The 27,176-nt window shown below is 42.0% G+C and overlaps 1 protein-coding gene across 5 annotated transcripts in view; it reads right to left on the reverse strand.

Moving 5' to 3' along the window:
• LOC101044371 (uncharacterized protein C1orf226) overlaps window positions 1-27,176 on the reverse strand; it is a 317,762-nt gene that overhangs the window by 181,560 nt on the left and 109,026 nt on the right. Inside the window, exon 1 of one of the 5 annotated variants that reach the window (XM_074390242.1) lies at window positions 1-27,171. The exons of the other annotated variants lie outside the window; for them this stretch is intronic. The gene's annotated coding sequence lies outside the window, so the exon portion shown is untranslated. Of the gene's footprint in view, window positions 27,172-27,176 lie in introns of those variants that run through there. 5 annotated transcript variants of the gene reach the window in all.

Raw genomic sequence — 27,176 nt, forward strand, 5'->3', positions numbered from 1 at the left:
CCTTGGTGCTTCTTGAATATCCTGCCAAACTTCTTTCTGGATCTCTTGACCAAAGAAGAAAAAAACCAAATCCTCTAGGGCCCTGTTGAATGAGATGCAATAACCCCTTTCAGAAGCAAAGTGGAGCTTGTTTTTACGCCCTAGGTGCCCAACATTTAAAATATCATCTTATGTCACATGCATTATCATTTCATGTGATTCACTAAGAGTGGTAGAACTGGGATTAACCCCCTTTAAGTAATAGGGAAATACTCAGAAAGTGGAGGCAAAGCCAGGTTCTAAAGTGATGGTGGGTAATCTTGGGATGGAGCCTGGAAATCAATTTTTTTCAAAGGCACTAAACCCTTTGATTATCTTCCCTGGGTGATTCCCACACTCCTTCCTCTAATGACTTTTCCTCATAATGTTGACATCTTGCCTTTTGAAAATTGCTAAAAAGTAGACACTTTGGAGATGTGTGCCTGGGGAAAAACTGTTCCCTGATTCCTGAACCCAGCTATGCTTTGGTCAATTCAATTAGGGCATGGACCAGTGGTGGAACCTGGATGAGAATCCACATCCTTTAACTCCTATCCAAGGCTCACTGCACTACATTACTTGAATGGAGGAATGAACAGACAGATGGACAAGCATAGCAATGGAGAGCTGAACCAATGAACACCTCTTAAAGCTTTATTTATAACCCACCTACTTCATCTCATAAGAGATTTGGGGAAAAAAACAGTCTTTTTTTAATGTCAGCAAAACCAGACCTAATGAGACCAAAGAAATTAGCAGGTTCCTCTGATAGGCTATCTAGATGATTCAAGTGGTCTGTCTCAGCCATGAAGACACTACTCTGACTCAAGGCCCAAATACAGCACACACACACACATACCAAAAAAAGGCTGCCAAAAACAGTGACTCTTAGTAGCCAACACTCTTACTGATGGAGAGAAAGGAAACTGAGACCTACAGGCATCAGTTGAGTCCCTGTATCCAGATATACTTGAAGGTAAACTCTAGCCATATATACTTTTTTTTCCAGATATCTAGTCAATACATTTCCTTTTCATTCAAGCCACTTGAGATTAAGTTTCCTTATCATTTGAAGCAAAAGCATCTAAAAGCAAAATCATTTTACATTGATACAAAATGTAAACTGGTATAACATTTCTGTAAAACCATATAGCAATGTGTGTGTGTGTGTGTGTGTGTGTGTGTGTGTACATACATACACATATATATGAGACAATAGTTTGAATTTTTTGTATACTTTAACCTGGTAAATTCATTTCTAGGAAACTAACCCAAGGAAATAATCTGAAACACATGCGAAAATTTATTCATAATAATATTTACCATAAAAGCACAAACTAGGACATAATTTAATGGCCCATATTAGAGGAAATGATTATGCAAAAACACATGATATCTTTAGCATAGAATGTTATGAAACCATTAAAATGTACATTTACTTGCTACAAATTATCAAATGTAAGGTTAAATGTTTTGCCTTTTTAAAAAATTTTCTAATTTTTTTTTAAACTTTAAGTTCTGGGGTACACGTGCAGAACGTGCAGGCTCGTTACATAGGTATGCCACATGCCATGGTGGTTTGCTATACCCCATCAACCCGTCATCTACATTAGGTATTTCTCCTAATGCTGTCCCTCTCCTAGCCCCCCAACCCCTGACAGACCTGGGTATGTGCTGTTTCCCTTCTTGTGACCATGTGTTCTCATTGTTCAACTCCCACTTATGAGTGAGAACATGTGGTGTTTGGTTTTCTGTTCTTGTGTTACTTTGCTGAGAATGATCATTTCCAGCTTCATGCATGTCCCTGCAAAGGACATGAACTCGTCCTTTTTTATGGTTGCATAGAATTTCATGGTATATATGTGCCACATTTTCTTTATCTAGTCTATCTTTGATAGGCATTTGGGTTGGTTCCAAGTTTTTGCTATTGTGAACAGTACCAGAATAAACATACGTGTGCATGTGTCTTTAGAGTAGAATGATTTACACCATTTGACTCAGCAATCCCATTACTGAGCATATACCCAAATGATTATAAATCACCTTTTATCTTACATAAAATGTAAGATTCAATATCGTTTATGTACCATGGTTTCAACTTTGTAAAAAAAATAAAATAAAATACACAAAAATAGTAAAATATAATGTCCCAAATGCTAATAGTGGCTGCTTCTGAAAAGGGATGTTACAGGTGTTTCACTTGTTTTTTTTAAAAAATTCTCTGTTCTTCAAATGCTCTACAACACGAATATATCACTTTCATGGTCAAGTGAAATATTCAAAAGCTCAGTAAAGTTACCCCCTCCAAAATGAAATTCATTCTTCTTCTTCATATAAAACAAAATCTCTCCCCTTAAAGCTTCCACCTGAGTTCTGACTCCAATGTTAGGTTTTCTGGGACCACATACAGATCCCCAGGACAACCTTTCAGATATGTAAAACCCTGTCGAAACATGAGTTTTGCCCTTTCCAGGATAAAATCTGTTTCCCCAACAATCCCCATAGAATAGGGTGGGCTTTCCAACTCTCCTCTGAACACACTCCAATGTGTTATCCCTTTTAAGACATGCTGTTCTAAAGGAAACCATCGACAAAGTAAACAACCTATAGAATGACAGGAAATTTCTGCAAACTGGATCTGACATAAGTCCAATATCCAGCATCTATAAGGAACTTAAATAAATTTAAAAAACAAACAAACAAACAGCCCCATTAAAAAGTGGGCAGATGAAATGAACAGACATTTTTCAAAAGAAGGCATACATGCAGAACAAGCATATGAAAAAAGAAAAGCTCAATATCACCGATTAGATAAATGCAAATCAAAACCACAATAAGATACTATCTAACACCAGTTAGAATGGCTATTATTAAAAAGTCAAAAAATAACAGACAGTGGCAAGGTTGCAGAGAAAAAGGAGCACTATACACTGTTGGTGGGAGTGTAAATTAGCTCAACTACTGTGGAGGACAGTGCGGCAATCCCTCAAAGACCTAAAGACACAAATACCATTCAACCCAGCAATCCCATTACTGGTTATATACTCAAAGAAATACAAATTGTTCCATCATAAAGACACATACATGTGTATATTCATCACAGCACTATTCACAATAGCAAAGACATGGAATCAACCTAAATGCCCGTCGGTGATAGACTAAAGATCATTAGTCTAAAGGATATGATGGACTACAGGATAAAGAAAATGTGGCACATATATGCCATGAAATACTATGCAACTATAAAAAAGAACAAACTCATGTCCTTTGCAGGAACGTGGATGGAGCTGGAGGCCATGATCCTTAGCAAACTAATGCAGGAACAGAAAACCAAATACCACATATTCTCACTTACAAGTGAGAGCTAAATGAAGAAAACACATGGATACGAAGAAGGGAACAACACAAACTGGGGTTTATCAGAGGGTAAAGAGTGAGAGGAGCAAGAGGATCAGGAAAAATAACTAATGAGTACTAGGCTTAACACGTGGGTGATGAAATAATCTCTACAACAAACCCCTATGACACGTGTTTACCTATGTAACAAGCCTGCACATGGACCCCTCAACTTAGAATAAAAGTTTTAAAAAATGTGCTGCTCTAAATTCATCAGTGTTCCAGGTGTGGTCTAGTAACCTGTGTCCAAGGAGTAGCACCTCTTTGTTCTAGATATCTCATCTCTATTAATGCAGCCTCAGTTCCTGTTTCCTCGAACTTGGGATAAGAATGAACGGAAACACTCAGGTTCCTGAGATAAAGATGAAATTCACCATGGCAATATATATTTTACCCTCTCTTTGGAGAACCCTGATTCTCCAAAAGTCATCTACCCATATCCTCCAAAGAATTCCTCAGGAGTGATATCACTCTGAACCTAGTCCAACACTTTCTAAACGCTCAGAGAAGGATGCCAGGGAGACTGCAACAGAAGTCCTGAGTTTCAAAGCTCTCTGGAGATAATCCTCTCTGCTCCCTAATGCCAGGCCCCAGGGTCTCACAAAATATACAGGCACTTGGACCAGATTTCTGTTCAATCTATTTTCATGGACCAAGGGAGGCTGGTTGCCTGCAGCCCAAGGAGTCACAGAGAGCACTTCTCCATGTCTCAGAAAATACACAGCCTTTTGGGAAGTGAAGAGAGATGCTTTAAGATTATTTCTGTGTCATCTTCCAGGTCAGGGAAGGGTTTCAAAAGCCAAGTTCTGGGTCTGATGGGGTGAACACAGAAAGACCAAGAGAGTGAAAACCACCACATATCCATGCAGAAATACTTATGGACACATACGTGCTCTTAACCAGGCTTGTGCCCTTTCAGATGACCAGTAGGAGTTCCTTTCCCCAGAAACTCCACCACTTCTGGATAAAGCAATCCCAGGAAAGGGATGGCCAACAGCCAGTAACTTTTTTCTCCTAATATACAGATGGAAGAACCAAAGCCAAGGAAGTGATATGGGTTTCCTAAGATCTCACATGGTAAGACACCCCCCGTGCCAAACAGCTTCCATCTCCAGGCACATGGCTTCTACCACGACCCACTGCCTCCTCCTACAAAACAAAGGTGCACCAGCTGTCCTCTAGACTCTAGGACCAAAGCATTAATCTATGTCCTGCTTAATTTTCATTTCCATACAGAATTACCAGTTTCTCGTTTTAAGTCAGCAAATCAAACAATTAAGCCAGTCTACTGAGTGGTCCTCAAACCCAGAATTACATGTTTTAGCCATAAAATACGAAATGTTAAAACAAGTTTACTAAATTGTATTCCAGAATAGGAGTACCTGGGGACTGGCTATTAAGGTTGGTGGCTTATCAGCCCTCATTGTTGGGGCAGGAGGATTTGCAAGAATGTACAGACACACACACACACACACACACACACACACACACACATACACACACATGCTCTTGCTCTTGCTCTTGCTCTTTCTCTCTCTCTCTCTCTCTCTCTCTCTCTCTCTCTCCATGCTCTGTTGTCCAGAATTACCAGGGACATTTTCAGGAGGTCCAAGCTCTAGACATTTCTTGTGCAAACCACAGAAACCACTAAAAGCCCATGATACCACACACCTGTGCAAACTTCAGAAAGTTTTAGAAACATAGTGGAGAGCACAGACATAGGCTTCAGCCAGCTCTGTCAGTTTCCTGCTTTTATCCTCCCATCATTTATGGAGCCTTACAAAGGTTTAAAGAAATAAATAAAACAAGAGTCAGGACATAACCAGCATGCAGCGGCGGAACAGATATTCCATAAATGGTGCTGTCTTCTTTTCCCCACTCTTTAAGGAACATGTCTGCAAGATTCCATTAAAGAGTTAAAACCTCCATTCAGTCTCCTCTTGCCTCAGGTTCCACTTGATTCTACAAGCAAACTGGTAAAGCTGACTCACAGAGATTTGATGGTCAGTGCAAGTTAAATCTGTGGTGAGAATTGCAAGGAGAATTGCAAGGCTTAACCCCCATGCCCATCCCCTGACAATGAAGCAGGACAGCTGGGAGAGGGTGTAAGGCATCCCTTTGCCATATTTAATCAATCCACCCATAGTGGTGTGGCTATTCTTTGCAGGGCATTAAGCAGAGGAGTAACCCCTGATCTTACCCTCCAGCTGCTTTCCACCTAGCTAGGAAAGGAGGGCCCCAAGCCCCAAGTCCTTGGGTGAAATATGTCCTCCTTCTGGCCTCAGAAGCCACATGTGAATAGGGGTGATGGTGCAGAGAGTGTCCTCCAGCCTCAATCCTAAGCTCTGGAGGCAGGCACTGAATATGCCTGGTCTGCCATTTGATTCCCAGTGCCAGCAAAGAGCATGACACAGGGAAGGCTCTCAACAAACACCAGGCTAATGAATCCATGAGATAATGAAAGAATCAGTGGATTAATTCTGAGTCAGAGGAACAATCATTTAGGGGTTTGCTGCATTTTGACACTAACAAACACCAAGCAGATGTACTCATTTCCAAAGCCTACGAGAAGTCAGTGTTCCAGGTCCTCCTGAGGCCATCCCCTCAGAGTCAGGCTACAATAACTCAGGACCCCGCATCATTTTCAGGTGTCTTTAGGGCTTGACTTTTGCATTAAGTTTCTTAAAACCAGCCCTGGAAATGCCTGAATGGGACTCACGAGGGAGTGAATCTCACCAATGCAGGGTATTTCAGTACTAAGACTGGTGGATTCTGCCCTCTTCACCCAGTACAAGATCACAAAAGGTCAGACTGACATCAGCATCACCATCACGATGATCAGAAAGTTTAAGCCTCAGTGCCTCGGATTCATATGCAGATGCCTCTGACGACTGGAAAGTAAGAAGAGCCATCAGGGAAGATTATAGGCCTGACAACTCACTGTGTAATTTAAATGTCATTCTTTCCCTGGCTTCCCTTGCTCCCTCCAAGCCCCTAAATGAGCATCACACCAGCCCACTCTCTCCTGCACCCTATGCCCATCTCTTCCTCACCATGCTCATATAACGCCTTCCAGGTCAAACCCTGAGGCGGTGGCACCTACAGCCCTCCTACAGCCAGGCTGGCCCCATGACACCTCCCTGACTCACCTCATGGCAGGCAAGGGTGAAGACACACTCTGGGCAAGGCTGGTGAAGCCATCTGCCCTCCTCAAACATCCTTTGCATGTGCTGCAAAGTGCTCTCCCGCAGAGCCCTGAATAGCAGGCCAGCGGGGAGCACCAGTTAACCTGAGGACAGCGTGGCAGGGCCAGGAGAGTCGGGCACTCTCAGTCCTGTAGTCCTGCCACACACCAGCAGCCAACTGTCCGGAATGTCTTTTCCCCAAGTGAGGAAGCACAGCCAGGCATCTCTGCTTCCTCACTCGGGGAAAAGACATTCTGGACACTTGGCTCCTGGTGGTGGAAAAGAGCTCAGGCAGGGAAATACAGCAGATCAGGTGCAAGGCCTAGCCCCTAAGTGACCTGAAACAAGTCACTTCCTCTCTCCTAAAGCCTGAAAAGAGTTGGTTTAAAAAAAAAAACAGGCCGGGCACGGTGGCTCAAGCCTGTAATCCCAGCACTTTGGGAGGCCGAGGCGGGTGGATCACAAGGTCGAGAGATCGAGACCATCCTGGTCAACATGGTGAAACCCCGTCTCTACTAAAAAATACAAAAAATTAGCTGGGCATGGTGGCACGTGCCTGTAATCCCAGCTACTCAGGAGGCTGAGGCAGGAGAATTGCCTGAACCCGGGAGGTGGAGGTTGCGGTGAGCCGAGATTGCGCCATTGCACTCCAGCCTGGGTAACAAGAGCAAAACTCTGTCTCAAAAAAAAAAAAAAAAAAAAAAAAAACAACCTGAATTGCAGTTACTTCCAGTCTGTGTTCCAGGCTCTTTCTCCACAGGCTTCCCACTGAAAAGCACTTGACTTGCTTCTTAGAGACTTATTTTTAGGAACAGACTAGGCTCAGTTCACTTGTTCCATTTCACAGAGACTCTGATTTGAGAGCTCCCAGTAAGATCCAGCCACGCTAGACAACATAGCAGCCAGTACATCCCGGCTGCCAACAACCTCTGTTCTACAATCCTCGCTCAGCAGAGCCCCCTCATGCATGTGCCCTCCACAGGGCATGAGGAAATTCAAGGGAAAAAGACACCACCATGCAATTAAGCATGGCAACACAAAACAAGCCAGATTTTCCCCTTTGTTTCCTATTAAGTTTAGTCAAAACAGTACGTTTCAGGCTTGTCTGTGTGTGATCTTTGCATTGGCCTTCAAACTCTCATTGAAAAGAGACTATTTCTTGATTATTTACTATGCAACACACAAGACAATGCCATCAGCAGTTAATTATTACTCAACAACATGGACTCTGCCCTTAAAAACGTGTTTTATGCCCTTGCCAGTAAACATCCATACAAAGCCTTACTGACTCATTCTCACAATGGAATGGGAGAAGAAAGGGGGAGCCACCAATAAACCCTATTCTAACCACTCCTCATAATTTCTCATTTAGTTACAGCTGGAAAATGAAATGCTGCTGCCTGAACCAGCAGAAGGATTGGGCATGAAAAAGAAAAAGGAGGGACAAAAACCACAGTGGGGCCTCCAGATTCACTCACACAATAAATGTTTTACTGACAATCTGCAAAGTGCCAGGCAGTCTTTTCCCCCAAAGAGCCCCTATGTCGATCTGTAAAATTTATGATCATTTAAATATGTATTATAATAGAATACTGCATTGCGTTTTTTCAAAGCACTTTGATTTCTAGTATAATCTGCCTTCCACGGTCCATGTGGCATTGGGAAGCTCATCTAGCATCTCTTCCCCGTATCTGCTTCCCAAGAACTCTCCCTTGAGAACTGGTGCCCTTTGGCACTCACTCATTCCAGCCTCACCCTGATACTTCACTGCAGTCTGGAGCAGACTGCACATTCCTGAAGGTTATGTTTTCTATATGCGTTCATCCTTCCTAACATTAGCAAAGCATCTACTACGTGCTACATACCACACCTTCTGAAATCCCCACAACATACAGAGTTCTCTGCTATACATCTGGCCTCAAAAATGTTAAACACTTCAGTCAATAGATTATAGCTTAATACAGAAACAGCTTGGTAGCAACCAAACTAGCAAAGAAATGAAGACAGCATTGGCACTAAATGGTGAGCCCCAATGTCACCATTAGGCATTCCCAATTCCTTTATTTTCATCAAGTATGTTGCCTTCCCACCCAGAAGCAGTTGACTGATTGCCATTTTACCACGTTTTCCTCCAAACATGACTGGGGGAAAAGCAAGACCAAGAACTGTTAAGAGAGTGCATAGATACAGCAAACTCAAATCTTAACAAAGCATTGAGGCACTGATAACTGTTCCCTAACCCCTGCATTCACACAACCAACTCTAAAGACCACATCCTATCAGCTAGGACTTTTTCATCTCATTTACCCCTTTGGTCCAACAGTCTAATTTATTTAATCATTTTGACAGTGGCGTACTATTTATTTAGAGCCAATTATGTACCTGGTCCCAGACCATGACCTATAATGGGTAGAGACAATCAGTGATATATGCCTGTTCTCAAGAAGCTGACAATCTTGTCGGAAAGATAAAACTATCACACAAAAACTCAATCCAAGAACAACGAAGACTTATGAGCTATACATGAAACAAGATTTCATGAATGAGATTAACGTGGGCTGAAGTGGTTAGGGTATGCGTCATAGAAGAGAAAGAACACAAGACGTGTAAAAAAAGGATGTCAAATGGTAACAGAAAAGATTTTTCAAGAGAAGAGGGCAGGCATGAACGAAGTAAAGGAAATGGCAATAGAAATGGTAACTGGGGAAACAGGAAGAGAGTTCAAAGGGGTACCCAGCCTGCATGAAGCAGAGGATGAGCACTGCAGAATAAAGGAACAAATGTAAAAAGGAAAAAATCAGCTAGAGGATTCTGTTCATGTATTTATTCAGTGCACAATACTGAGCCTGTCCTATGTGCCAGGTACCATGCCGGGTCCTGGAGATGCTGGGATGCAAAGGTAAACCTGACATTACCAGTGTTTTCAAGGGTCTAGGAGTATGGCGTTGTAGAGATAGCAAGTACACTGGTGATTAAAGGACAGAGATAAATGCAATGGGCAAGTGCAAGGGACTTATGGGACAGTAAATATGGGGTACTAACTTCATGCTGAGAAATAGTTAATTTGGGATTAATAATTATCAATGTGATTATTCATGATGATAGCTTCCATTTACTGAATATCTCCTATGTGCTAGGTACTATACTAAGTACTTTATATATTATGTCACTGAATCCTCAGACCCCTCTAATTACTAGCCCTATCCCATTTCACCAAAGACAAAGTAGATTTTACAAAAATCACCAAACTGCTGTGGCTTCCATGAGTCCAGAGAACATCATCTTGAGCTTGTCCTCTCCCACAAGGCACAAGCAATCCCAGTCCAGGCAAGCCTCCTAGGAGTGACTGCATAGGGTTAATGCAATACATCCAAGGGAAACGCTGCTGGCCAGGTCCTCCAAATAATGCTGGATATAAAATTCTACCTCCTGCAAGGTCACTTTTTTGGGACTGAATGTGCCAACCCAATTTCAAATGGCTCTCCCAGGATAAAAACGAAGTTCTACTTCCTAGAGGCATTAATATGCCCCTCCTGCCTCCCCTTCTGTGTCTCTCAGCCCCAAGCCCTGAGGAAAGCAAGAGCTGTTGGCGAGACACTGTCTCAGACCTAAATACCAGACCAAAGGTAAAGAGAACATTGGCAACCTTGCCAAATCCCCAGGACAGCTTTTATGTGCTCCTTTTGATCATCTGTGAGATCATTTAAGAAAAAAAAAAGACCATTTTCATATCCAAGAGCCCCTCTGGAACAGAGTACAAACCTTGAAAGGTTACAGGAAAGTTTTCCACAGACATGGAACTTACAGCAGGAAAGTAAAAACCACAGTGCCCTTTGAGAAAATATCTCAACACAAAAAAGGGCACAGCCAGCACTAAAGATTACCTAAATATAGGGAGTACTTTCCTCAGCCAGAGAGAGGGCCTCCTAAACCAGCGCAAACTCACAACCTGCAGAGATTGACCCATCAGACTCTCTTCAAACTAGACTGGGCAAAGCAGTCTTGCAAACTTTCCTCCACCAAGGCAACAGACTCTCTGCCCTATTAAAGCAGTAATGGCTGCTTTGCTTCCTTATATCATCAGAGAGATAGAGAGAAGAGAGGGGACATGGACGGGTCTTGGGAGACGGTAATTGGGAAAATGGAAAATCATGTTTGAAAACCAGATGGAGATGAAAAGGAATCTGAGATGGGAAACAGGGCAGATATATCTGGGATATTTATTTAAGGCTATGCATGGGGAGCTCTGCAAGCAGAGTGTGTGTATCTGACACTTGTTGAAGTGACAGCCCTGGATCTCTGCAGAGCCTGTGAGACGGGAGGCCTCAGCAGCTGTCACACTCCAGTAAGCTGGCAGCTCTGCCTCGGATCTCCTGGCAAATCCCTGCCAATAGCCCAGATGGAAAGGTAACCACTTAATTAAAAAGAAAGAAAGAAAAGTAAAGACACATCCAGCTAGAGATGGAAAAGAGAGCAGCAGAACCTAATACTGAGAGGAAAGGGTGAGAAAAGAGTGATCCCAGGCTTTGGAAAAGGGGTCAGGAAGAAATAGGAAAGATCTAGCTTGATTTCTGAAAAGGGCCTCTTTTCCCTGGCCCCCTCTAAAGTCAGGAGAGATTCTTTAGGGAATTGTCAGAAGAGAAGGGAACAGACAACCCAACTAAATGCAGAGGGAAACCAAGAGAAGTTAGTCTCTTGGCCGCTATTCAGCAAGATAGACAAACATTTAGTAAATGGTCAAGGCAAAAAGGAAGCAAAAATAACCCGTCAGCACAAATTTTTAAATACTCTCTCCTTACTCCACTCAGACCTGATTGCTTGTCTAGCTCCCTTTCTAACTCTCGGGTCATTCTCACTGTATCTCTTAGAGACTTTTCAACAGCCTGCTTACTCAGCAGCTGTGAGTTCCCTGGGTCTATCCCTTTATGCCAGGGAACTGGGACATGTTCCAGTACAAAATGGCCCAGAATCTTATCTCCCTTCACCTCGGCTTACCTCCACTTCAGTCTGGAAGAGCCCTGAAATCTACCTTAAGATAATTCAGAAGAGACAACCTGTCACTTCTGGGATCTAGAGCTCCTATGATTATCAAACAACCCAGGCTTCCAGCTTTAGCTCCTTTTCAGCCACTTCACACCATCGCTCCTTAAGGCATTTCAGTATTTTTTGCAGCCTGAGAGTCATCTTTTCAGTACAGTTAAGAAAAACCTGTAACTATTATAACTATCCTACAACATCTTGAGTGTTCTCAAAAGCTCACAGTGAGTTTGCTCATCACAGAAATTTTTCTGCAGAGGCTGTCAGTTCCTGGCACGTGGGCACACTCTTGATTTTTACCAGGGGTCAAAGTGGCAGGTTCGAGGGTCTGGCTGAAATCAGGAAACTAGACTAGATCCCTTGCTAAGCCTCTCCCATAGTCTCCATAGATGAAGCAGGGATATGCTCCACCCTGCAAAAAGGTAGAAATAAGCATGTCAGGTCTTCTGAGCATTAAACTGAAAAACCAAACAGGTATCAGAACCACACCGAAAGGTGCAAGATCACCTGAGAAAAACAGAAAGGTGCCCAGGCTGGTAAACTTGACTGCAAGTAGATTAAATTATTTTTTAAAAAATCGATATTTACGTATCTCTAAATCAGGAAAGGGATTGGCCAGTGGAAGCACAGAAAAGCTGAGACATCTAAACAAAGAGGCAGTGCCGTGGAGGCATAGGTCAGGGAAAAGTGGCCTTGCCCAAAACCACAAGGCAGGGACAGCCTTTCTATGGAGGTAAAGCTAGTCTTCAAGCCTCTTTCTTCCTCTGGTTCCTCTAACACACGTGCCACTTGTACCCCTTGTTCTGAACCTTCTGTCTTCAGTGACCAGGTCTGCTACCCCTGGCCTGCTACCCCAGGCCTTGTGCTGTGCTCAGAGTGCCTTCCTCTCCACCAACTACACACCAACACAAAAACCCAGACAACATGCCTTTTGAACACTCCTGAGACCTTTCCCAGTTTAACAAGATAAGCTGCAGAGTAGCAACTTTCATACTAGGGTCTGAAAACTTACTAGGTGAAAAAACCCTGGGAAAAGGCAGTCAGGTTGATGGCTCAGACCAGCAGCTGCCGAGCTTGAGCACACATCAGAATCACCTGGAGGGCTTGTCAAACACAGATTGCTGGGCTCCAGCCCCAAAGTTTCATATTCCATAGGTCTTGGGTGGGGCCTGCATTTCTAACTCTGCATTTCTTTCTTTCTTTTTTTTTTTTTTGAGACGGAGTTTGGTTCTTGTTACCCAGGCTGGAGTGCAATGGGGCGATCTCGGCTCACCGCAACCTCCGCCTCCTGGGTTCAGGCAATTCTCCTGCCTCAGCCTCCTGCGTAGCTGGGATTACAGGCATGTACCACCATGCCCAGCCAATTTTTTGTATTTTTAGTAGAGACAGGGTTTCACCATGTTGACCAGGATGGTCTCGATCTCTTGACCTCGTGATCCACCCGCCTTGGCCTCCCAAAGTGCTGGGATTACAGGCGTGAGCTACCGCGCCCGGCCTAACTCTGCATTTCTAACAAGTTCCCAGATGAGCCTGACATTACTGGTCTGGGGATCACATTTTCAGAATCACTGGCCTGAACTATTCAAATAAACCAGGACACAGAGGTGGAAGCCCAAAAACACTGTCATTAAAAACCCCAGACAATTCCTTTAACTTCCAGGGGACAATCACTCCCTATCTGAGTAGCAGTGAAATAAAACCCACTAGTTCAGCACCAACCACATGCCAGGATCTAGACACCCACTCCAGCCTTCATTATCTAATTCTACTTGAGTAGGGTAATACCTAGGCTAAATGAATGGTATGACTTCAATAATATTATTAACATAATTAAAATTAATGTGCCGACTTTTTTTTTTAGAAAGATCAAGAATGAGTGACAAATACAAAGAGGTCAATTACAGGATAAATCTGAGTTGGACTCTCTCTTGCCCCCAGGCCTCATCAATGGGGGAGGAAAAGGAAGATAAGGTAACCAGTTACCTAGGAGAAAGTGGCAAGAATTTCTGGAATCCCTTATCTTCCTCTCCCAGCCCAAACACAGATCCCTCAAGTAATTCAGTAAATCAAAGAAGACATGCTAAGGAGTTCTGGGAGAACACAGGATTCTTTTCCCACTATACCTCCACGTGGGCAAAATCTGGTAATCTCAGATCTATGGGTGGTGGAGATGAAACAGAAAGAAACAAGCTGTGCAGTTGCCCTCACAAGCCTCTGCAGTATGGTGCACTACACAGAAAACACTTCCAAGCAGGCAAGATTCCCCCAGGAAGGAAGAGTCAGAAGCAAGCTAGGAAGAAACCCTATCCAGGAAGGAAGCAAGTAAGGCCGGAGCAGAAAGATCCTGAGTAGTGCCTGTCTCTTAGAAAACTCAGGGATATTTTCCAATCTGATGTTGCTGTGTGGATAGTGTCCATGGTTTGGGACACACTGAGAAAAATCAAAGTAGGCCAACAGAAGAGCTGCTTTACATAAGGTTGATATGAGCAGGCAAGTCCAGCCATGCGGTGTTAGACTGTGGTGGATGGGGGAACAACTCTGTCAGATTCTGCTTACAGGTTCCCCCACACAGGGCCCCTCCCTATTCAGGACTCCAGAAAAGTAGCATGATAGGGAGATATGGCTTCTGGAAACAGACACTGCCCTCAAAAACCCTGATGATGGTTACCCTAGAATCTCATCCTTCTTTCACTCCCCTCCTTAGACCATCAGAATGTGGCCAGTCCCTGAGGTTCTCAGACATTAAGAGTCAGAAAGGTAAATGCTGCATGTTCTCACTCACATATGGAAGCTAAAAGAAGTTGATCCCATAGAAGTAAGAAGCAGAACAGGGGATTCTAGAGGCGGGGAAGGGTAAGGGGAAGAGGGAAATAGGGAGAGATTTGGTAAAGGATATAAAATTATGCTAGATAGGAGGCTAAGTTCCAGTCTTCTACTCCACTGCTGGTTAACTATAGTTAACAATAACATATAGAGTTTCAAATAGCTAGAAGCGAGATATTGAATGTTCCCAACACAAAGAAATGGTAAATGTTTGAAATCATGAATATGCTAATTATTCTGATCTGATCATTAATACACTCTATGTATTGAGATATTATATACCCCACGAATATGCACAATTATTATTTATCAATTAAAAATAAATAAAATCAGATTGTTTAAAAAAATGTCCTTAGAGAAGAAAGAAACCGTGAAGTTTAAGAGCCCACTCAAGCAGGGAAGGACAGCTGAGATGTTTAGCCTAGAGAGATGCTAAATATCTGAAGGGCTATCATGGGGGGAAAGGGATGAAATACATTCTACGTGAAAATAGCTAGAGAGGGGCAGGGAAGGTAAGACAGAGGCTGTTAAATGTACGTTATTTTTGTAATATCCACTACAAAAAGTTAAGCTCCACAAAATCTCACGTGGCATCAATTCACAGGCCTGGATTACAAAAGGGTGAGAAACTCACTAGCCATGCCCTAGAAGGTCTCCATGATCTGGGCCCGGCCCCTCTTCAACTTTATGGGAGGGTGCTCTCACTCTCTTCACTCAACACAAACCATCCCTCTGCTGCTGGGAAGGGCCCAGCTCCCTGCTGCCTCCCAATCTTCTACCTCCTGATCCCTCACCATGTACACATCTTGGCAAGGCTGGCGCCTTGGCAACATTCACGTTTTAACTCAAATTACCTCTTCTCAGAGAGGCTTTCCCAAACACTTCCAAAGCAGCCCCACCTGGCCTTCCCCAGAATCACTGTCCATCACATCACTCTCTTTATTTAGATGAATATTATTTTCTCTTTATTTTCTTCACAGAACTGACCACTCTCTGATGTTCCCCTGTCTACTGTGTGTTTGTATTATAATCAGCCTTTCCCACTTGAACATAAGTTCCATGAGAAGAGAGACCACACCTATTTACCTGTTTCCCAGTGCCTAGAACATTCTGTCAGATACTGACACTCAAATATTTGTCTATTAAATGAATATTTGTTGAAACAGCAGCATAGACCAGTTCTTTGTGTATTAGAAGTCTGGTTCTATATGCAAAGGTGTTTTCTTTTCCATCCAAATTATGGAAACTAGTTTGCTTAAGGTAAGAATTAAAAGAGTACTAACAAAAATACCAGTTTTTTTCTGCAATAAACAATTAGAACTAAATGAGCACCTTAAACTTTTTCCATGTTTCAGATAGATTAAGTCTGCCTAGACAGGAACACATTTTGGTTTTTTTATAATGGCATTTCAAGTGACAATTTCTGGGTAGTTGTTAATAACTGAAATGTTCAACATATAAAAACCATTCTTAGACCTTCTATTGTAAGGTAAAATGACATGATACAACTGTCATAACATAGATACTATGATGCAAATTCAAACTTTATATACATGGAAAACACTAAAATAATCTTAGTATCAGCCAACTGTTCAACATTTGAAAAATAAAAATAGGAACATTTATTTATTTATTTATTTATTTTGAGACAGTCTCACTCTGTCACCAGACTGGAGGGCAGTGGCGTAATCTCAGCTCACTATAACCTCCACTTCCTGGGCAATTCTCCTGTCTCAGCCTCCCGAATAGGTGGGGATTATAGGTATGTGTCACCACACACAGCTAATTTTTGTATTTTTAGTAGAGATGGGGTTTCACCGTGTTGGCCAGGATGGTCTCGAACTTTTGACCTCATGATCCACCTGCCTCGGCCTCCCAGTGTGCTGGGATTATACAAGCATGAGCCACCACGCCTGGACAAAATAGCAACATTTATTACACTGTTATCATTCAACAAAACTCACTGCACATCAAGGAAGGCATATAATACCACTATGCATGTAGCCCACATTCAAACCATCTTTGTCACTTTTCCCAAAGATTTGATAGAAGCCAGCTAGACTGCCCTTTTGTGCTGATGTTGAAAATATTTAGGCACTTTCAATGTTTGCTGGAGTCGAGTTGTAAACTGTATGGCATATATCAGAGCCCACAAACATAAGTGCTGCCCCCACACTCTAAAAAATCCCATTTCAATAAAGCAAGTGATCCAGGTCTTATAAGATATTAACAACAGAGCATTAATCAAGCATTATGGAAATGGCCTATAAAGAGACAGTGTGTGAGCCCAATTCCAGCAACAGAAATATAGAGAAGAACTATCTCATTAAGCAGAAGTCTGTGGAACAGAATACTGAGTAGCTTTCCAGTAGGCCACAAAATGATTGCAAAGGGCACCATTTGCTTATGCAAAATAGCATCTTTCATCTAAAAACTCCAGCATGCCATTTGACCAGAGGCTGTTTTTGTTGAAGTCTTAAACATGAGAATTGGTCCCAGTTTTCAAGAGTCCTGCCACTTTCTCTATCAGGCAGATGGGAAAACAGTCAATGGGTAATTAAACTGGTGTTGGCTTTAGGCTGCTGCTAGTTTTCCTTGCTAGGAAGGGGCTCCTTCACAGTAAGAGGGCAAGCCAGAGATAAGAATATGTTATACCACCACATTTTACTTGGGCCTCAGAAATCCTCAAAATGCCCTCTTATTTCTGATTTATTTATTTATTTATTTATTTATTTATTTATTTATTTATTTAGAAACAGAGTCTTGCTCTGTTGCCAGGCGCCAGACTGGAGTGCAGTGGTACAATCTCATCTCACTGCAACCTCCGCCTCCCAGGTTCAAGCAATTATCCTGCCTCAGCCTCCTAAGTAGCTGAGATTACAGGCATGTAGCACCACACCCAGCTAATTTTTGTATTTTTTAGTAGAGAGGAGATTTCACCATGTTGGCCAGGATGGTTTTGATCTCTTGACCTCGTGATCTGCCCGCCTCAGCCTCCCAAAGTGCTAGGATTACAGGCATGAGCCACTACACCCAGCCCTTATTTCTGATTTCTACATGGCCTCATGAATGCAGCAGAAAGAAGCAGGAAACAGCCTGGCATCGGTCCAGCACATCACATGGCATCTTAGACACTAGGAAATTTTCAATCAGGGTAGCAGGCAAATGGTTGTGGCTCTGAACAGGGCTGCAACTGCAAGGCCACTCTGATTCAGATTCCAGCTCAAGAATTTGCCTAAGCCCCTCATCATCAGTGACATATTTCCATGAACTATCTCAAACATCCTCTACTCAGCCAGTTTCACAGGTCTATAACACCTCTACACATTGGAGAGGGTGGTAGAAAGCCCAACACACTCTCATACTCAAAGGGTATGATATTGCTGGGGCAGCAGGAGTCAATTTGATAATATAAGTAACAAAAGCATTAAAATTCTCCATACCCTTGGGTGTAACTTTTCCATTTAGAAATTTATTCTTAAGGAATAATTCTGAATGTATTTAGCAAGATAACTTCAAGGATGTTGACAGCTGTGAGAAACTAGAAACAAGCTAAATGTCAAAAAATGGGACCTGGTTAAATAAATATACCCATTAACAGAATGTAACTATACTCATTAAAAACAATGTTGTAAAAGATTGTTTAAAGACATGAAGTAATCATATAAACTATTAAGTGAATCAAGAAGATCACAAAACTTTATGAATGGTGGCTGGGCGCAGTGGCTCACACCTGTAATCCTAGCACTTTGGGAGGCCTAGGCCGATGGATCACTTGAGCTCAGGAGTTCGGGACCAGCCTAAGCAACATGACAAAACCCCATCCCTACAAAAAAAATATAAAATATTAGCAGGGCATGATGGTGCAGTCCTGTCATCCCAGCTACTTGAGGGACTGAGGTGGGAGGATCACTTGAGCCCAGGAGGTCAAGTCTGCAGTGAGCTGAGATTAGGCCACTCCACTCCAGCCTGGGTGACAAAGTGAGACCTATCTAAAAAAACAACCTTTATGCATAACATTTCATTTTCGTTAAAAATACTCCATTTTTGCAAAAATTGCAATCTGAAAATCTGAAACAGTGTCAGTCTGTTCAGGTTGCTATAACAAAAATGTCATAAACTAATGGCTTAAACAACAAACATTAACTTCTCAAGTTCTGGAGGCTAGAACATCCAAAATCAAGGTGCTGACAGATCCAGTGTCTGGTGAGGGCCTGCTTCCTGGTTTGCAAAGAGCAGTCTTCTTACTGTGTCCTAACACAGCCAAGACAATGAACTTGGCTCTCTTTCACTTCTTTCTGAGGACACTAATCCCATCATGAGGGTTCCACCCTCATGACCTAATCCAAACCTAATTATCATCTCCTGATATATCCCATTGAGAGTTAGGGTTTCAACGTATGAATTTGGGGGAGACATACTCAGTCTACCTCAAGAAGATGTGTACCAAAATACTTTATAGTAGCTTTTTTTTTTTTTAATAAAGACAGGGTTTCACCATGTTGGTCAGGCTGATCTTGAACTCCTGACCTCAGGTGATCTGCCCACCTTGGCCTCCAAAGTGCTTGGATTACAGGTGTGAGGCACCACGCCTGGCCTATAGTGGCTGTTTCTGGCCAGTGGGATTATTGGAGAGATCTAGTTTGTTTTTTGTTTTGTTTGTTGTTTTCCTTCATCTTTTCAAAACATTTTATACAATACATATGAGCCAGGCTTTACATTAAAAAAAAAAAGAAGAAGAAGAAAAACAGGAAAAAAAGGCAGAAATTACTGTTTAACAATTATTCAATGGCCTGTGGAAACATCTCACAGGTTTAAACACCTATCTGTGGGATGATCACAACATCCAGAACCACATGCAATGACATTAGGATTTCTGCCCAGTGACATGCATCATAACATGGTGCCAACCAGAATGTTGCTTCACTGAGTGTTTCTTAAAGTCTTAAATAAACGGCGCTGGATATAGACCCATCACACCAGGAATATCCCATCTTGATGCCATAATTACAAATGTTATTTTAACATTTACAAAAAATATATATGAGTAAATAAAAAGCTAAACAAAGCATCTATGAAAGGAGGAGGAGAAGGCTTTTCTGACCTCCAGGCAGCATCTTATCATCAGGCTTAGCCCCTTCTAGGACCTGCTTCTAAAGCCTGAGAATAATCTCAGAACCTCAGTACCTTCTTGTCCGACAAGGATTCTGAGTAAAATCTGATTCCAGAGGAGGGAGGGTGCATACATGCTTTCTTTCTGGAATTTGCATGCATAAAGTTTTGTTTTTCCTCCACCACAAATCCCGTGATACTCCTCATTATTATATTTGGCATTAATATTTTATGTACATATGTAAAAATGCTACTTCAGAAACTGCATTACTCTTATAAGTGATTCTAGCAACCTTAGACAGTAGGAGAGAATGCTCATCCCTACTGAAAGTCAGCAGTAGGAGCCTATGCAATCTGTCCCAAAGCACATAGCAAATTAACATGAGAGCCTAGCTTTGAGGACACAGCTGCTGACTCAGCAGCCTCCTCACATTCCAGACCTTTGCATAACCGGCTGTTCAGATAACCCTCATCAAGACTAGAGTTCTTCAAGGCACCAGATGATTGACCAAAAGGCAAATGTAATCTGTATGGCTACTGGTTCTAGGAAGTAGGGTGGAATTATGTTACCACGGAATGAACATGGGCTAACAACTAGTGTCACCAAATACAGAGTCAGTATTACAAGCACCATCCTCCCCAAAGATATCCACATACTAATCTCTGGAACAGTGGACATGTTACTTTACATGGCAAAAGGTACTTGGCAGGTGTGATTAAATTAAGGGCCTACAGATGAAGAGATTTCCCAGGATTAGCCGCTGGTACAATGTAATCATAAGAGTCCTCAAAAGTGGAAGAGGGAGGTAGAAGAGATATATCTATGGAAGAATGGTGGTCAGAGAGATGCAATAATGTTGGCTTTGAAGATACAGAAGGGATGATGAGCTTGGGAAAACCAGCAGCCTCTTGAAGCTAGAAAAGGCAAGGAAAAGGATTATCCTCTTGGAGCTGCAGAAAGAAATAGCTGTGCCAGCATCTTGATTTTAGCCCAATGAGACCCACGGTGAACTTCTAATGTACACAACTATAAGATAAATGTGTTGTTTAAGTCACTAAGTTTGCGGTAATTTGTTACAGCAGCAATAGAAAATGATAGAGAGACGATATTGATTTTTTAACAGTTGAAATCATGGTCCTCACTGCAACATAATGAAGAGAACTTCAGTTTTAATTTAATCTAACTTTCTCACTTCAGTCAGTCTCAGTGGAGCTACCGGAAAACAGGGCTGCCAGGTTCTCTACAGGCATCCTGTGGAGACCTTTCCCATTGTGTGGTACAGGGTACTGGTGGAGGAGAAAGGATGTTGGTTAGAGCATCCCATGATGTGGTGGAAGGAATAAGGTACTGGAGTCAGGCAAAGTGGGGTTTAAATCCCAGTTCTTCCACACACCAGATGTAATAATCCATCGAAGTCACAATTTTCTCAGCAGTAACAATGTAAAAATACAGGCACACCTTGTTTTAGTGCAATTCACTTTATTGTGCATTACAGATAATGTGGGGTTTTTTGTTTGTTTATTTTTTACAAATTAAAGGTCGGTGGCAACCCTGTGTCAAGCATGTTCAGCATCATTTTTCTAACAGCATGTGCTCACCTCATATCTGTCACATTGTTAATTCACACAATATTTCAAACTTTTAAAAAATCATATGATTTGTGATTAGTGATCATTAATGTTACTACTGTAATTTTTGAAGGGCACCACAAACTGTGCCCATATAAGACAGCAAACTTAAACCATAAATGTGGTATGTGTTCTGACTGCTCCCCTGTCTCTCTCCCTCTCCTCAGGCCTCCGTATTCCCTAAGACACGATAATACTGAAATTAGGCCAATTAACAGCCCTACAATGGCCCGTAAGTGAAGTGGTCAAGTGAAAGGGAGAGTCATACCTCTCTCACTTTAAATCAAAAGCTAGAAATGATTAAGCTGGGTAAGGAAGGAATGCTCAAAGCTGAGACAAGCTGAAAGCTAAGCCTCTTGTGCCAAACAGCCAAAATGTGATACAAAGAAAAAGTTCTTGAAGGAAATTGCAAGAGCTACTATAGTGAACGCAAACATAATAAGAAAGCAAAACAGCCTCACGGCTGATATGGAAAAAGTTTGGGCAGTCTAGATGTAAAAATCAAACCAGCCACAACATTCTCCTAAGCCAAAGTCTAATCCAGAGCAAGACTCTAACTCTCTTCAATTCTTTAAAGGCTAAGAGAGGGAATTAAGCTGCAGAAGAAAAGTTTGAAGTTACCAGAGGTTGGTTCATGAGGTTTAAGGAAAGAAGCTGTCTCTGTGTAACATAAAAATGGAAGGTGAAGCAGCAAGTGCTGATTCAGAAGTTGCAGCAAGTTATCCAGGACGTCTAGCTAAGATCATTGGCGAAGGTGGCTACACTAAACAACAGATTTCCAGTGCAGATGAGAGAGTCATCTACTGGCAGAAGAGGCCATCTAGGACTTTCACAGATAGAGAAGAGAAGTCAATATCTGGCTTCAAAGCTTCAATGAACAGCTAGCGATACAGCTGGTGATTTTAAGTTAAAGCCAGTGCTCATTTACAATTTTGAAAATCCTAGGGCCCTTAATAAATCAACTCTGCATGTCCTCTACAAATGAAACAACAAAGACGGCATGATGGCACATGTATTCACAGCATGGTTTACTGAATATTTTAAGCCCCCTGTTGAAATCTACTTCTCAGAAATACATTTCTTTCCAAATATTCCTGTCATTGACAATGCACCTGGTCACCCAAGATCTCTGATGGAGATATTCAAGAAGATGAATGTTGTTTAATGCCTGTTAACACACCATCCATTCTGCTGCCCATAAATCAATTAGTCATTTTAACTTTCAAGTCTTATTATTTAAGAAACACATTTTGTAAGGCTATACCTGCCATAGATAGTGATGCCTCTGAAGGACCCAAACAAAGTACATTGAAAAGATCTGGAAAAGAACCAGATGCCATTAAGAACATTCATGATTCATGGAAGGAAGTCAAAACATCAACATCAACAGGAGCTTAGAAGAAGTGGATTCCAATCCTCCTGGACAATTTTGAGGGGTTCAGACTCCAGTGGAGGAAGTAACTGCACATGTGGTAGAAACAGCAAGAGAACTACAATGAGAAGAGGAACTGAAGATGTGACTGAATGGCTACAATTTCATAATAAAATGCTAATGAATGAGAAGTTGCTTCTCATGGATGAGCAAAGAAATTGGTTTCTTGAGATGGAATATACTCCCTGTAGACATGCTATGAACATTACTGAAATGACAACAAAGATTTCAATAACTTAGTTAATAAGGCAGTGCAGCAGAGTTTGAGAGGACTGACACTAATTTTGAAAGAAGTTCTACTGTGGGTAAAATATTATCAAATAGTATCACATGCTACAGAAAAATATTTGGTAAAAGAAAGACTCAGTCCTTGCAGCAAACTTCATTGTTGTTTTATTTTAAGAAACGGACACAGCCACCTCAGCCTTCAGCATCCAGCACCCTGGTCAGTCAGTAGCCATCAACATCAAATGTGCATTGTTTTTATATGCACTTAGAACCAAAATATTTGTGTGACTCACTTTATTGAGATACTTGCTTTATTGCAGTGGCCTGGAACCAAACCCACAGTATCTCCAAGGTATACCTGTACCAACTTCACAGTATTGTGACCAATTGTAAGGTTAAATAACATATGAATGAATATGTCATATGCACAGTGACTGTCAGGAAGCAGACACTATAAATGATGACTGCCATAACCATTGTTATAATAATCTATCTCTTTCTGGGCCCCTGAGTAACAAGCCATGTGACTGTGTTCAAATCTCTCCAGATCCTGGCTTCCTTCTCTAGTACATGAAGGCGGCAGATGGCTCTCTGACCATCTCACTGTACAGCTCTGAGGATTAAAATAACAATGGAACTGGAAGCATTGTGAAAAACACAAGCCCAACACAAATGTAAAGTGGGACTTTTTTAGATTCTATACAGGAATTCTCCAGAGTCCTTCATAAGAGCTGGCTTTCTCAGGTCATCCCCAGAAAAGACACTGCATACACTTGAATTCAATTCAGACCATGCTCGGTGGTCCACCATGTGTCCTGTCTGACACAGGAGAGTACTGAACAAAAATCTTTGAGTATCTGAGATACTGATGGCTTGTGAAGCCATAAAGGAAAGAAATAGGATATTTTGGGCTCAATCTTACAAAGGAAGTACCTAAATCCATCCCCTGATTCCTGGCCATCAGGAAGCATCCACTCCAGTGAGCATTTCATATCAACATTACCCTCTAATTCAAAAGACCCTGGATAACTGCTATCCAGGGGCAGCTCGTACTAGAAAAGCCCTTAAAAATAAAAACCAGAACTTCATAATAAGAGGGAAAAAATAAGAGCTGACAGACTTAATCTTTCAAAATGAAGTAAAAATTATGCAAATAAGCTTATCTAAAATGTAAGACCTTATTTAAAATGTGAACTATTTAGATTATATTGAATTTTGCATTAATTCTTAGGCTAGACTGAGTTAACTGGTGATTTATTGTTGTAATTTTTCTAACATCACTACATAACATGACATCCTTTACTACACCTCTGACTTTCATGACACTACTATACAGAGAATAATCTTTGCAAAAATTACTTAAAAGCTTTTACTTTCTCAAAGGTGTGTCTTAATATTCAACCATATTCAAATCCTTCTCCTTTGAAGTCAGTTTCTTGTCAGCATACTGGCTGTTTTTCTCGCCAATTATGAGTGGGTCTAACCCTGCCCGTCCTCTTTTGTCTGTTCAGTAGTTTGAGCAGTTCTCCAGCAATCCTTTTATTGACTACCTATAATCCTACATCTTTTGCAAGATTTGCAATTTCACTTGGAAATACATTTGCATGGAAATTGCACCGTGCTGCCAGATCTGAAAGGAGAATGCTGGCTGATAGACCTTGAGGATAGCCAAGAATAGATGCTGGTTTCAAGGGGAGGATGACTGACAGGGACTGTTTTGGTTTTCTACTGCTGCATAATAATGGCCACAAACTTCAAAGCTTAAAGCAACACACATTTAGTATCTCCCAGTTTTCCTGAGTCAGAAGTCCGAGCACAGCTTACATGGGTCCTCTGCTCAGAGTCTTGCAAAGTTGCAATCATGGTGTCAACCAGGCTATGCTCCTTTCTGAAGCTCGGGCGTTCTCTCCCAAGCTTATGCGGTTATTGGCAGAACTGAGTTCCCGGCTATAGGACTGAGGCCCCATTTCCTTGCTGGCTATAAGCTGAGAGCCATCCTCTGCTCCTATAGGCCCCTGTAGTCCCTTTCCACACATGCCTCTCATATGCAGAAAGTCCCACTCCAGGCTGCTAAAATGGAGTCTTAAATAAAGTTAAAACGCAAGGGGGCTACACAAGGATCTGGCACATTGGAGGTCACCTTTGGGTGCATTTGCCACAGGGATTGTTTTTTATAAGTGATGGGTTCATTAGTGAGTATTTGGATGTTATGATCACTGTTGCTTTCCTAGATAACCCATCATTCAGAAATCCAGATAATGAATGCCTGCATAATGCTGGTCCTCACCTCTCAGATCCATCCTCTCCATTCCCACTGTCATGGCTCTAGTTTGGGCCTCTACATTCTTGCCAGCAGCCAGCACTAATAAATGGTGTCCAGTCTTGCTCTCCTCCCAATCCATCCTCTGCATCGCCTCTAGAGAGAGCTTAGTAATCTGCAAACCTCCCCATATTTTTTCTCTGCTAAAAACCTACCAATAGGTCACTATTACCAGCAGGATAAGGTCAAAGCTTTCTAGTAGGCAAGTCAGTGCCTTTATGATCTTATTGCTTGAGATATCCAGTGCCAAGTCTATCTCTCTCCAGCCTTCCCTGTGCTCTCTCACCTTTAGGTCCAGGATTCCCCTCTCGACTCATCCACCCTTCTGATCTGAGTGCCAGGATCACAGCTTTTGTGAAGCCTGCTTGGATATTCTCAGGAAGCTTCACGTGTTCTTTCTTTACATCTTCACTGAAAATTTTTGCATAATCACTGCAGCAATTCCCTCAAATGCTAGTTTCCAGGTCCATCTTCCCAACAGACTGGGAGCATCTATAGGCAAGAATTAGTTTTTTCGTTCCTCTAGTTTTTTCCTTGAGCAGTACCAGAGAACAGACTACAGCAATGGCTGTAGAATTCTTGTATATCTACCACAGCATGACAAATAAGAATACAGATTATAAAACCCCACAGCCTGCATTTGAAAGCCAGCTATCCTGCTTCCTAGCTGTGTGACTCAGGGCAGGTTACTCAACTTCTCTGTGCCTTGGTTTTATCACCTCTAAAAGAAGAATAGTTTTCATATTTATTTCATAAGATTGTTATGAGTAAATAAGCCAATATTTGTTAAGTACCTAGAAAAGGGTATAACATATGGTTAAGATTATATAAATATTTGTTACATAAAATAAATACCCAGTAACTATGAGATACACAATGGTGGGAAATTCATGCAAAGGAAGGAGAGATGCCACACACGTCAGGGAGATGAGCTAAAGACAAAACTTATCAAAAATTTTCTGCCGGCCGGGCACGGTGGCTCAAGCCTGTAATCCCAGCACTTTGGGAGGCCGAGGTGGGTGGATCACGAGGTCGAGCGATCAAGATCATCCTGGTGAACATGGTGAAACCCCGTCTCTACTAAAAAATACAAAAAATTAGCTGGGCATGATGGCACGTGCCTGTAATCCCAGCTACTCAGGAGGCTATGGGAGGAGAATTGCTTGAACCCAGGAGGCGGAGGTTGTGGTGAGCCGAGATCGCGCCATTGCACTCCAGCCTGGGTAACGAGAGTGAAACTCCGTCTCAAAAAAACAAACAAACAAACAAAAACAAAAATTTTCTGCCAAAAAAAAAAAAAAAAGTATATTTAACAGAATCACTCCCCTCAAAAAACCCCACAGGCAAATAGGTAAAGCAAGAATGATAAAATCCTGGTAATTCCAGGACCTAAGTGATAGGTATAAGACTGACTAAACTAATCACTTTGGTGTATGTCTGACAATGCTCAGAATAGAAACGGTTTAAACCTAAATAGGCCAATATAGGCTGAGCATCCAGGAAGTATAAAAGCACCTAAGCAAGGCTACAACTTTCACACAGAGAAAGGAGCCCTTTCCTTCTGCTGTTCATAAACTGACGAGCATCCCCATTGAGCTGAAGGAGGTGCTCCTGGATGAGCCCTTTCCAGCTGGATGGATGTCATCTTCTGTTACATGCTGGTCTCCAGAGATGGCGTGATGCAGTGGGAAAAGGTCTGGCATCAGGAGGGGTGAATGTAAGTGCCAGCTCTGTCACTTACTAGCTACCTAGCCCTCCTGAGCCTGAGTTTCCTCACCTATAAAGTGGAAAACCCTACTTCATAGGGTTGCTAAAAGGATTAAATGATGATATATTGGCAACTAGTGCCATGTTTGGTGTATGGCACATACTCAGTAAACATATTTTTTTAAAAAATTATACAAAACTAAACATACTCTTAGGAAGCATATCATTCAGCAATCACACTCTTTCACCTTCACTCAAATGGAATGAAAACTTATGTCCACACAAAAAC

This window comes from Saimiri boliviensis, chromosome 19 (genome assembly GCF_048565385.1).
Source record: "Saimiri boliviensis isolate mSaiBol1 chromosome 19, mSaiBol1.pri, whole genome shotgun sequence".
NCBI classification, from domain to species: domain Eukaryota; kingdom Metazoa; phylum Chordata; class Mammalia; order Primates; family Cebidae; genus Saimiri; species Saimiri boliviensis.